Source organism: Mastomys coucha, unplaced genomic scaffold (genome assembly GCF_008632895.1).
Source record: "Mastomys coucha isolate ucsf_1 unplaced genomic scaffold, UCSF_Mcou_1 pScaffold18, whole genome shotgun sequence".
NCBI classification, from domain to species: Eukaryota; Metazoa; Chordata; class Mammalia; order Rodentia; family Muridae; genus Mastomys; species Mastomys coucha.
In genome coordinates this window covers 56,966,230-56,979,139 of record NW_022196900.1, presented here as the reverse complement: position 1 = coordinate 56,979,139, position 12,910 = coordinate 56,966,230, and the positions used below count along the sequence as shown (strand labels likewise).

General features: G+C 43.3%; 1 protein-coding gene across 5 annotated transcripts in view; it reads right to left on the bottom strand.

Moving 5' to 3' along the window:
• The window catches only part of Nfia (nuclear factor I A), a 532,531-nt gene that overhangs the window by 403,458 nt on the left and 116,163 nt on the right, over positions 1-12,910 (bottom strand). The window lies entirely within an intron of this gene.

Genomic DNA, 12,910 nt, shown 5'->3' with positions numbered 1-12,910 from the left:
TTTTCTGGCTATTATAAATAAGGCTGCTATGAACATGGTGGAGCATGTGTCCTTATTACATGTTGGAGATGCCCACCTTTCTTGATGCTTCCCATTTCTAGGGGTGAAGTGGCTCATTGGTAAGATCTTGCTCCTGTACACTTTTATAGGGAGTGACATCAAGTTCAGTCTAAGTGCTCAATAAGCAATTTGAAACAAATTTTCATTGGATTTAAGGGACCTGTTTATATTTTATCAGAGAGCCCTGGAAAACAAATCAAGAGATTTCAAAAGATGACATTTGGGATAGACTTAAAATCAAGTGGGTTCATTAAGCCAAATGGTGACCTAAATATTATGGTGATGATGTTGCATTGTAGGTCTGACCAAAAGCTTAGGGGCCTGTGAATCTTTCCTCCTCTGGTGCTTATTTGCTGGGGAGAAAGGATCTGTGAAATCAGAGAGAGAAACTGGGTCCCCAAGTTCTTCAGAGCTTAGTTATTTAAAAAAGAGATAAGGATCATATTCCAGGGAAGACCTATAGCAAAAAGCCAAACCTTATTAAATCATTTTGGGCACTCTTTGAGTTCTTCTTAGCCCTATTGTTATAAACACTAAGCTAAGATGACTTTACAGTCAGAACCCTTCACCACTGCTGCCCTGCCAGGGAACTCTGGTTTGCCCTGGGTGTAACACCTTCTCTTGGGGTTAATAAATCATTCAGTCATTATATAAGGCTCCTTCCTCACAACCCAGTGTTCTCAGTCACCCCTGCCACCAGCATCCCCCAAATAACTTCCTGTAGTTGCATTGAATTAGTCATGATGGTTTTACTGTGTAAGCTAATATTCACACATGTCAGAGTTCAAACCACACCACATATTTCAGGAGACTTCAAACTCAACTCAAGCCTTAACCCTACTTAGGGCTGATTTTTTTTTATATTGAACTCCCTAGTTAAGGCTCAGTGGTTAAGGGCACACTGACTTCTCTTCCAGTGGACTGGGATTCCCAGCACCTACATGGCATCTTACAACTGTCTGTAACTCCAAGATCTGATACCCTCACACTGCACACAACTCATACCAGCAGGCAAAACTCCAATATAACAACTGAAAATAAATAAATAAATTTTAAAAAGACTTAGACCATCGAACAAGCGATGTAGATTTCACCCATGGGTTCTGTGCAGAGTGCCCATGACCTAAGACATTGCCTCTTCATTGGAAACACAGGTCCCATTTTACATTCTTAAACCCAAATGTGGTTGGGGACCTACACTCTGGTCCTCACGTTTATGTAGTAAGTGCTTTACCCATTGAGCCATCTCCCTAACCCCACAGTGATCGTTTTTGCTTGCTAAGTTGTTTTGTAGTTCTGGGCATCCAGGTGAGGGCATCATGATGCTCGGTAAACATTCTGCCTTTGAGTTACTCTCTGATTTTTTTGGCACATTGGGTTTTTTGTTTGTTTGTTTGTTTGCTTGTTTGTTTAACTTGGAGAAAAGATTTTGCCCTGGAAGAAACCCAACCCAAGTCTTCTGAAGGGTCTTTGTTTCTGACTATAGCAGGTATAGGGAGGAGTGTCACACACCTGATCTGCTGCCATCTGGCTAGCCATCCTGCTTTCTACCTCTGACTGGGTGACAAATCATGGAGCTGATATGAGGAGAAGTAAAACTGGGCTGAATGTTGGAGAAACCCTGGACACTCCATAGTGCCAGTCCTGATTTACTACAGTTTCCAGTAGGCCCGTCACCACCGTCTGCGCCCCAGCCCTTCCTCCCAGCTTCCTACCTGGCCTACCTTTCCCTAGGGAAGGCTTTTTATTTTCCGAGTCTTTTTTTTTTCTGCTTCTTGTAGTAGCTGATATGCAACTTTCTCAAACACTGAAGTACTCTCTGCTTTGGACCTGATTGTATTCCAGGTAGGACCCATCTCTGTTTCTAGGACTCTGACCGAAGTTATTGCCAGTGAATCAGAACTCTGACCAGCTTGAAGTTCTGATTGTGCCACATGTGACTGCAGACTGTCTTGTCAGAGATGACAAAATCCATAATTCCACAGTGCTACATGCTGTATCAAGGGGAGTGTGAAGTTGATCTTAAATGGTGTATCTTCCCACTTAAAATGGAAACAAGATAGACAGGCAAAGCCTTCATATCAAGGAGGATAAAGTACCATACCCTCCCAAGAAGAGGGGCTATTACCTCTCATGCAGGACTTGGGCCCACTCTGGAGCTGGGCTCTGATTTTAATTTCATCATCTTCCTGTATACATTTTCTTTGCCCTGTCATGTGCTTCATTCTCTCTAATCCCACCTGAAGTAGGAGACATCCCATCGTAGTTCCTGTCAGGAAAACCACTGAATCAAGGTACTTGGGCTTGCACAAGGCGGAGCTTGAACTCATGTCATTTGCTTGTTTGTTTGTGTTTTTTTTTTTCTTTTTTCTTTTTGTAAAATTCTCTAGTCAAGGGACAAATAAAACTACAGACTCATGAACCGTGGAAGCATTTCTGCCCTGTCTCTTCTGTCATCTGAAGTAAAGCAAATGCTGCCGTCAATCAACTCATGAAGTGCAAATGAACTTCTTAAGTCTGCATTCTCCAAACTGAGATCTAAATTCATTAAGGTGTTCAGAAGGACAAACACCCTTTCCCATCACAAGAGCACAAAATTGAACTAAAACTTTTGGTTTCATTTGGAGTCCGTGTGACTTGTAGAAACTGGTAAAAACCTTGTGGTAGTTAGTAGCTGGCATAGAGTATAGCACTCCCAGGGGAAAGACGAGCTTGTGCGTAAGATGACGGGGACAGAGCGGGTGGGGTGGGTTCTGCAGGGTCTCTGCAGGCCTTTGCAGGCAGAGTGGTTGCTGTTTTGCTGACTCTGCATTTCAGACACTGTCACCGCTTGCTCTTTGGAAAAGGGACTGCAGAAAAACGTGCCTTGCTTAGAAATGACATGCTCACCCAGCCTTGCTGGGGCAGGGATGGCTGCTGAGGGACACGTCTATCTTAGGAGTCTTTTTCCAGAACCTGTGCCTTGGTTCACAGTGTGGCCACCATCACATGTGAGGGCTGTTCTATGCTGTGCTCCTGGGCAGGATTGCCTCATTGCATCACTGCTAAGAGAGGAGAATCTGAAGGCTGGCCGAGGGATTTATGAAGAGGTCAAAACCAAGTACAAAGAGTAGCCAAAGCTGATAGGGTGCATACAGTGTCAATCAAGAGATACTGCTGTAGGCTGAACCAGCCTTGCACTCTCAGAGGCATCCTGAGTACATCGACCTTCACCCTTTGGCTTTAACATGAGCTTACTCGGGGGCTCTGGGAGACTCTGTGTAAGTGTGAGAAGCTGAGAAGAGATGGCAGCCCCAGTCACAGCTGCTCTGGCCGTTTTGTTGCTAAAGCATCAAGATGTATTTTGCATAGTCTGAAAGCTCACATTGTGAAGGGTGGCTGTGTGCTGTGTTCTCCAGCTCAAATGTTACACTAATCTCAATGAGGGCAGGAGAATAGAAAGGATGCTGGGAAAAGAGCCGCACAAGAAACAGAAATTCCTGCAACAAATAAATCCCTGTCCCATCTATCTTAATCTCTGAAACTTTAAAGATTTAAAATCTGCTTTTAAAAAAACTGCAGTTCTCAGCAAATAGAGACTACTTTAAATTATTTAGGTTTGTTATACCCACAAATCACCCATCCAGAACATTTTAAATAAAAAGCCAATAACTCCCTTTGCAAGAAATGTCCTTCCAGGGGCCATGTCTAAGACATTAACCTGAACTGGGGGAAAAGAACACTAGTGATTCCCAAATTATAGTCATTTTATAAAGTAAATAAATGAATTAAATGTGGATAGCTTATTTTTCCTGCATTGAAATGCAAGGAGGATTTTTTTTTGTCAGCAACTATTGGAAACAAAATTACTTAGGACCCCCCCCCCTAAATGCATAAGGTAATATTTTTGGAGTATTTCACCAAACTAATACATTTCTCAAGACTTTTTCTTCTAATAGTGCTTAAAAGGAGGCAGAGGGGTGGAGAGAAAGGGATGGAGGAAAAATCCAGGCTCAGGGTTCTAGACTCAGAGCTTAGCAGTCCAGTTCTTATCTGTCATCTCTTTGCCTTCAGGATTCCTGCCAGGCCCTCATCCTCCTGTGGCAGATGGTTGCAGCTGTTGGGGAGCGAGTGGGACAGACCAAACCCAGTGGCTGTGAGCTGATACAAATATTCTGCCCTCTGTTTTTACCTCTGAGTCAGTCTACCCTCTGAAGTGTGTGTGGGGGGTGCATGGGGCAGCAGGTATTCAAGGGTAACCACTTGGTCATCTCTCAGGGATGTTAGAGGCATGCTGGCTGGAAGGATGAGATGTTTGTGGGATGTTGGAATCTCTTCTTCCTCTGTTTAGGATGATACTGAATGGCAAGATTAAATCAGTGTGTTCACTTGAATTGGAAAAGCCATTCCAGCGGAGGGTCCAAGGTAAAATCAGACAAGGAAAGAAAGAATCAGGGCTGGGTGTAGCATTTTAGTTAGAATCCCATTGTAATCTTAGTTTTGTGACCATCCCAAAGAATGTGTTCATTGTATTTGAGCTTTTATCTCCTACACAAATCATCAAGAACACTATTTACTGTGTAGGATACTGGTGAGAATTCAAGTGAAGGAGCATTTATTGAATTCCTGCCTTGTTATCTGGATCCATAGTTTTCAGGCTTCCTGCTTGTAAAGAGTTAATTTAAAGGCACAGCACATGGAGTGCAGTGAACAGTAAGGAAAATGCAGCGGAAGGGCTAGCAGAGGCAAGCAGAGGGTGATAGATGGATATCAAAGAGGAGCCCCCATCCATCCTGGGGTAGGCAGTGGGTTACCGAAAATGTCTCCCAGGATAGAAAGATGAAGTGAGGGTCACAATCTGTATTTGTAGGACATAGAGTCAAATGCAAGGCCTCAAACACAAAGACCTTTGTGCTTATGCTAAAGAACCTGAGTTTTGTTCCTGGTGATGGGAAGCCAAGGATGGGTTTAATACAGTGGTGAGTTCTGTTGATATAGTGAAAAGCATCATCCACACAGTAGACCCAAGGCAATGTGCATTTGAGCATTTTGAGCTGAAATATGTTCCTAGGTTATTAGTTACATTTCTTAATACCTTGCAAATGAAGATGAGTAATCTCTCTGTGTGCCTCCTTGTATGCATGAGTACATGTGTGTTATAGCGCATGTGTGGAGGTCAGTGCCAGGCTAGCTGGCCAATAAACTTCCAGGGATTTTCCTGTTTCCACCTCCTACTAGACATGGGCTGCCCTGCTTAGTTCTACATGGATTCTGGGTGATTTGAATTAAGTCCTCTCACATTTGTGTGACAAGAACTTTACCCTCTAAGCCATCCCCCCTCAGCCCATCTCACACATACGAAAATTCTTGATAAGGCTGATTTAATGTCATAAGAACTCTGGGTTGGGAGCTGTGAGACACAGTCTACTCTGCCCTCTGCCCTCACACTGTGTAGTCCTGGGAAATTCACTTCATATCTTTGATATTTAATTTCATGAACTGTAAACAGATAAAGGCTATCCACTCCATCTGATCACAGAATTCGATGTCAGCATCAGGTATTCCTCTGGTGTTTCTGAAGCTCCCTAGAGGATGCTGGGAGCCTGAGGTCATGGGACAGGGAAAGAGTAAGCAGTCCACGCAGGGTCATGAGAACAGTATGTCGAGGGGGTAAATACGCCTCTTTTTCTTTCTCATTCTGTGCCTCCCAGGCACGCGCGTCTCCAGCCAGCCCTCCAGAGTGCCTGAAGCTGAGAACAGCTCTGCTGATTTATAGGCAGGAGGCAGATTTGCTTTAATATCGCAACACAGAAAGTCAGTTCTCTTAAATAATCGGCTTGCAGATTTACGGCTGTGCTGCGTGCTCACCTCGGTGCTGTCTCTGACCATGGCTGGCGCTTCACTCTGGAATGGCTGAAGTCAGCAACTTCCCAGACACCTGGAAATAGATCCCAGGGCAGTAGCCAGCCCACTGGGTCAGCCCTTTTCTGTGGGCTTTCCTCCCTCCCACCACTTTGATACATACTGTCAAGCCTCTGGGGAGCTTCTCAGAAAGCTGGGGGCTGCCTGGTTCCTCTAGTGCCAGAAAGGCCAGCAGAGAGAAAGGGCCGGGGCTTATTGGTCACTAAATGGGAAACATCATGGAGCTCCAATGCTCCTTTTGCCTGTGTCCATTACTGTTGGGGTTTGGGGGCTGTGAATATGGAAGGGGAACTATTAGGCTCCTGGTTCCTAATAAAAACAAGAATGCATTATTAGTTCAGCAAATATTTAGATGACACTATAATCCAGTAACTGTATTGCATGATTTACCGATTCAGTACGTTGTTTTTCTTAATAACCCTGTAAGACTATTCCTATCTCTGTGGTACAGAAGAGGAAAGGGAGATAAAACCAATGTTTTGAAGGTCACAAAGCTTCTGAGAAATGGAGAACTTGAACCCATGCTCCATTGTAAATAACATACCTTGCAAATCAACATGCAACTACTGACTACTGTACAATTTGTATGTCTCGCTTCATCGTTGCTGTTACCGTGTAAGACAGGCACTCTTTTGACCCACCCCACTGCATAGAGGAGAAAAACCACAGCAAATGGGTGACACGGAGCACAGTTAGGACTTAAGGTGTCTACCTGATATGAGAATTGCATCTTGCCTATTTCATTTGCTCTGGTTCAGTTAGGCTATGACTAACCAGCGGCATCTTCCCAGTTTGGCAGGACAAAGGCTGACTATAGAAACTGTAAGGTATAATGTGTGGTCTAGCTTCTAGAATCCCTTGTTCTTTAAAATGGGGGCAGTTGGCCTCCTTTCCAGCTTTTGCATTCTCTCGAAGCTCAATAACTCCACCAGGTAGCAGCAGTCTATCCTACTCTGGGGTCTACCAGGCTGCCTGTCTCTTCTTTGTTTCTTATGCCTGACCTTACCTCCCTTGACTCAACTGCACATTTAGATGACCTGCCCATGGCTCATTGCCTGTAATCTTGGTCCTGGCTCTCTCCAGGCTATAGAGCCTGCATGAATGGATGGGACATCTGCTGCCATTCCTTCAGCCATTTGTTCCTTATGTGTGGGGTTGAGAGGAACGTGACCCAAGTGGAGTTACACTGAAGCACAAGCACTGGTCCCCGACACAAAGAACTATTTAGTAGGTAGATACAGCTCAAGGTAATGGTTCTAGTAAGTCAAGGGGTTTGTGTGCAATGAACTATACAGAATTATAGCAACCCAGGGTAGAAATACCACACACAGTTAGGTGTGTGTGTGTGTGTGTGTGTGTGTGTGTGTGTGTGTGTGCATATAAGTATTTATATGTGTGTGTACACATGTGTGTGTGTTCTATATACAGGTATATAGGTGTTAAGAAAGGCACTGGGAGGCAGAGAAAGCTCAGTTTGATTCAAGCCAATTTTCTAATGTTAAGAGGCTGGGTGAAAGGATTTGAAGGTGCCCAAGCCCAGGACTGCATGGTCAATCAGGGTAGCTCTTTAGAAAGTCATTATGGCCATGGTAAGGGGACCTAAAAAGAAACAGGAATATGCAGTTGCCAGGATTTGAGGAGTCATGAAATGAGGCCGACTTTGGGCATGCAGCTAAGGAGTTAGATTTATTTCGCAGCTGACAACTTTAAACAGAGGCGCATGAAAATTACCCTTGGGTACAGAGTGCTTAGGCTTCCCCTGGTTTTCTGAGAATTGCAATTTGTGTTCATCTCCTGGGCAAATATCCTGTTTACTGTTCCTCATCTACTCCAGATAAGCTGTGTCCCATCCACTAGACTGGTCACCCTCGCAGTAGGTGACAAAGACTGTTCTTTTTTCCCATTCTTCCCACAATCTGGCAGTTCTGCTGGCCTCTGCCACCATGGGCCATATCAGCACTTTGATGATCTGGTGCATAGCAAGGAATCCAGCGATGCTGCCGTGGATATGTTGGAGAGGGAGGTAAGATAGATGGTAAGGACGGAGACAAGGGGCATATTGGTGTGTGTTTGTGTGTGTGCGCGTGTGTGGAATATCAGAGGGCTATCTGTAAGAGTTAGTTTTTCTCCTTTCACCGTGTGGATCTTAAAGATTGACCTTACATTGTCAAGTTTGGAATCAAGTGCCTTCATCTGCTGAGCTCATGCTTTTATTGAAGTGGTGAATCGTTGGAGGTTCGTGTATAGACATAACATGATTTGATTGACACTTACATGTGTAGCGTCCTAGTCTGTTTTCTGTCGCTGTTATAGAATAGCTGGGTGAGTAATATGTTATGAAGACACATTCATTTATCTGTTCCTCCTGGAAGGGCTTAAATCCAGGAGCAAGGTCATGACTCTGACAAGGACCTTCAAGTGGTGTCAGTCCATGAGAAAAGAGAGGGGCCAAGGGTAAAAAAGAAGTGTGAAGAGACCAAGCTGGAACTTATGAAACCTCACTCCCATGATCGCAGCCTTGCTCCCTTGAAAACTATACTAGCCCATGTGAAGCAGAGTCCCCTTTTGGGCATGACCTCCCAGCTGTTGCACTGGGGATGGTGTTTTTAGCAAAATATTTTTTGGGGGACACATTCAAAACATAGAAGTGTTATGAACAAAGTAGGACAGTAGTGAGGAGACTTCTGCATAATCCAGGTGAGAGATGCTGGCAGTCAGGATGAGGTGAAGCAGTGAGACAGCTGGATTCTGCCTATCATCCACATGACAGCATTCAGGAGTCATTAGACAAGGCCAACTAGTCACCAGCTAGGTACAGACTGTAGAAAACAGGGACCTGAGGTGTTTCATAGGTCCATGACCTGGTCCTGTAACCCTGTACAGTTGTCATTGCACTAGATGAACAAAAACCTGGAGTTTAAGCTTTCTCCCCACGTGTCCTCACAGACTGATAATTGCATAAATGGAGTATGGTCAGGAGTCTGTTATAGGAATTTAGGAGGTTGCTAGAAGGCTCTTCAGTAACAGTGTCAATAGACTTATAGCTCCCACCAGAGTCTAAGACTTGGAATCTCATTACTGAAACATTACTTCCTGGAAGATTTGAATAACTTAGTCACTTCACTCTCTTCTAGATCTCAGTGTTTCCAGGCACCCAGGTACTCTACCAGCAGCCTCATTATACCTCCAGAAGGTACCGTCTTCTTTGGCCTATTGCTTAGTGACAGGATTTACTAGAGCCTCTCATGTTGGGCCTAAATCAGGCTCTGTGAAGCTGACATGTTGCTAAGCAGAAACGCTGGCACAGGATCTTAGTAATGAAAGGATCTTTCCACGTTTAATATTGCCTAGGTTATCCCCAAGTGATTTCCAGGGGAGTAGACCAAAAATTGCCTCTCAGTCCAAATGAGGGATGCCACAATTTCCTCTGTCTTCCGGTTGCTTTTTAATTTCCACACCACCTGCTCCTAGTTTTACCAGGGTACACTCTTGCCAACATTACCATTCAGGATCTTGTCTTCTGTGATAAATAACTCATCATGTCATGGTTGATGTCTGTTCAGTTGCTGAAAGAAGTATTTGCCAATGTAGCAAACTCTCTGGTCTGAAAGATCCATACTGTGCTCCCTTGCTCATATTCAGAAGAGACTGTGGACTTGTGGGCAAAAGGTACCATGCCATCCTTGTGGGCATGAGTGTATCCTTGGCATCAGGGTAGATCTCAACCAGTCTAGGAGATGGGAAGAGCTGAGGTTTTGATGTCTAGTCTTACTATTATACTTACTAAGCTGGAGATGAAGATCCCAAGTAAGTGAATTAGATTGCTTATATGCCTTTGAAGTCCCCTGTAATAGAATGTTCTCAGTGACTATCACATGAGTCAGAGGACATAGAGGAAAATGAACACTGGCTTGATGGGTGGTGGTCTCAGAATGTAAGTTAATTCCTCCCAATGCCTCAGATTTGTGACCCCGTGAGTTTCACCATCTGTGACTTGACAGTAGGCTGAACATGAGTAGGAGTAAAGTGCTCTGATGTCAGGGAACTTAGCTTGGAGCTAAGTGCCTCTGACTGCCTATGTGATCATGGGAAAGGGAATCATCTTGTTCTTTGCTCTCATTTGGAAAGCCAAGATGCACAGTTGCACCGCCTTTTAAAGACTGTCAGGTGGGCTAGCTAAGTAGTTCACTCCCAGAAAGCGGTTAGAATTGTGCAGAGCACATAGCAAGCTCGCTGCAGCTCTTGGGAACCTCTGTTGTTCAATGCCCATCTTCTACTAAGGAGATGATTATTAGTAGTTTGTAGTTAATAAGCTCTGTTACAACTTTGCAAAGTCTGTTCAGATAATTGCTTTCATTTGAGTCTGATAATCCTGAGATTACATGTGATTTTTTTTTATACTTGAGATACTGAGATATAAAGAAGGCTGGAAACAGCAAGGAGTACATACTAAATTAAAGCCAAAATCAAGTCAGAATGTGTCTCCTTGGCCCTTAATGTATGGATCTGACTCTCATCACCACCTAGGTGGAGGATATGGGCCACATCCTTGAAACAGTGAGGAACCCGGTGAACCCCCATACTATCTCCATATGGAATGGCAGCATCTCTGACAACTCTGGATGTTTTTCCTGTGTGTTACGTAGCCTCACATCCTTCCAGGCATAATTAGGTTCTACTATCTCAATTTCATAAATGAGGAGGCTGAGATCCAAGGGATGAGAGTCATAACCCCAAGGTTGAACAGCTGATGATTAACAGTTCTAGAGAGCTTTGAAGGACACATTTCCCAGTGTACCTTGCTCCTCTCCTGGGTGCTCTAGCCCAGTGTTTTGGTGCCCACACCAGCCCCTCCCACTGCTTCTTTAGGGAGGACATCGGACTGATTCAGAAGACCTTGACCTTGGGTCCACTTGCAGTTCCTTTCTCATGTTAGCTGCCCAACTCTGATCTTGACACCCTGAACCTGCATTTCTCCATCTTCTGAGTAGGAATTACATTTACCACATCTGATTTCAAGTAGGAGAGAGAGAGCTGAGTGTGACAATCATAGGGAAAAATTGCAGACAGGGTCATGAAGAATATGCCAACTTATTTTTGGATATAATAATTCCTATAACATAAAAGTTAATTTAAAGTTCATAATTAACTAGATTTTCGTCTCCATATTACCGTTTAATCTATGCAGTTCAGATCTCTAAGAAGTCATATAACTGTTGCAGTCCCTTTTAGATTTTTTTCCACTACAAATCTGTATTATGAACAATTCATATTAGTGACTGGATTCTTTCATCTGTGGGAAGGTCTTAGAGCTTATCTACTTTGTTACAGTATAAATAGTTTGTTGTTTTAAAGACTGAATAATATTCTACCATACAACTTGACCACCTGTTCTTTCTCTAGTCACTTGCTCCGGGATGTTTGGGTTGTTTCTCATTTTTGCTTACTATAAATAATAATTCAATGATCATTTGTGCATGCACTTTTATATGAATATTGTTTTAAGTTCCCATGAGTATACATAGAGTTAGATTTGCTGGCCAAGTGGTAACTTAGTGTTAACTTCTGTGGAACTGCAAAACAGTTTTCTAAAGTGGCTGAGCCACTATACATCCATTAGCAACTTATTAGGTCCCAATTTCACTGCCTTCTAGCCAAGGTGTGTTAGTGTGTAAGGCCATGGTGTTCTAAGGCTAGATCTTTATTCTGAAAACCTCTTCACTTTGGATACCACTAAAAACCCACACTTCCCAGTCAGAGATATAAGAAAGAATTTTCCAAGTTTGTGGATGCAAGAGAAATAAGACATTTAGCTTTTTCTTTCATATTTTCCACAATTCTTCACATTTAGGGACTTCTTTATTCTTAAGAATTCTTCTTCTTTATTCTTCTTTATTGCTTTACCAATGCCACTTAGAAATGTTTTTCAGGAGTTCATCTTGGAATGGATTAAGTGACTTGATGCTAGATCTGCAAGTTCCACAACCATCATGGTGATTCTGCACTCAGGGATCCTGGGGTGCTTCAGTTAGTACTGACCCTGTGGTTGGTGGTGACCCCACCAATCTGATGGGGCTGGAAACAGCCATTGCATAGTGCTCCTGCCTCCAGCCTGAGATCTCACCAGTGTCTGTGGTGGTAGCAACACAGCTGCTACCCTGCCAGTGGACATGGAGCCCCTAGCTTGCAACCCTGGGTGATGATGGCACACACCTATATTGCTGGTGTAGTTGTTTACTATAATATAGGCTTAGGTTTATTTTAGACTATATTCTTTCCAATTGGAAAAAAAGAAGCTTATTGTAGAGTAATGTTAGTGGCAGCAGGAGTTGCCTGTAGACCGTGCTCACTTCAACTCTTGATGCCATGGAGATTATGCTGAGCGATAGACTTATGTTGTTGTGTTTGTATGGGCACACAGCAATGTGTTCTCATGATAGAGCTGCATGATTACTGAGTTCCCAAAGTGCAACCCTGCCATCAAGGGGCACACATATTGTCCTAAGTGCTTTGTGTACATAGACATACTTTACAAGAACCTTTGTGATATCTGCTATTAATCATTGTGCAGATAAGGAAACTAAATAGAGACAGTAACTTCCATAAAAGTATATAGCACGGACTTACTGGGGTGGGAACTAGAGTTATGGTTTATGCTCTTAATCACTTTTCTATTGTCATAGCATTTAAGAAAATTGTCTGAAATATCAAGTCAATCTATATTGATGCACTTTTAGATGCCAAACTCCATGGGCAGAGCATTAACTTGTTATGGTTCATTTTATAGAGCACATGGTACCACGGAGTCAGTGTTGAAGAAATACTGTGAATGGGAGCAACAAGCAGAAACACAAGACTCGAGATCTTCCTTTAACAAGAACTCTTTGGTCTTGTCATTCAGATTTATCTCTTGCTCATTCATATTTTAATGATAACTCGACCCAACAAA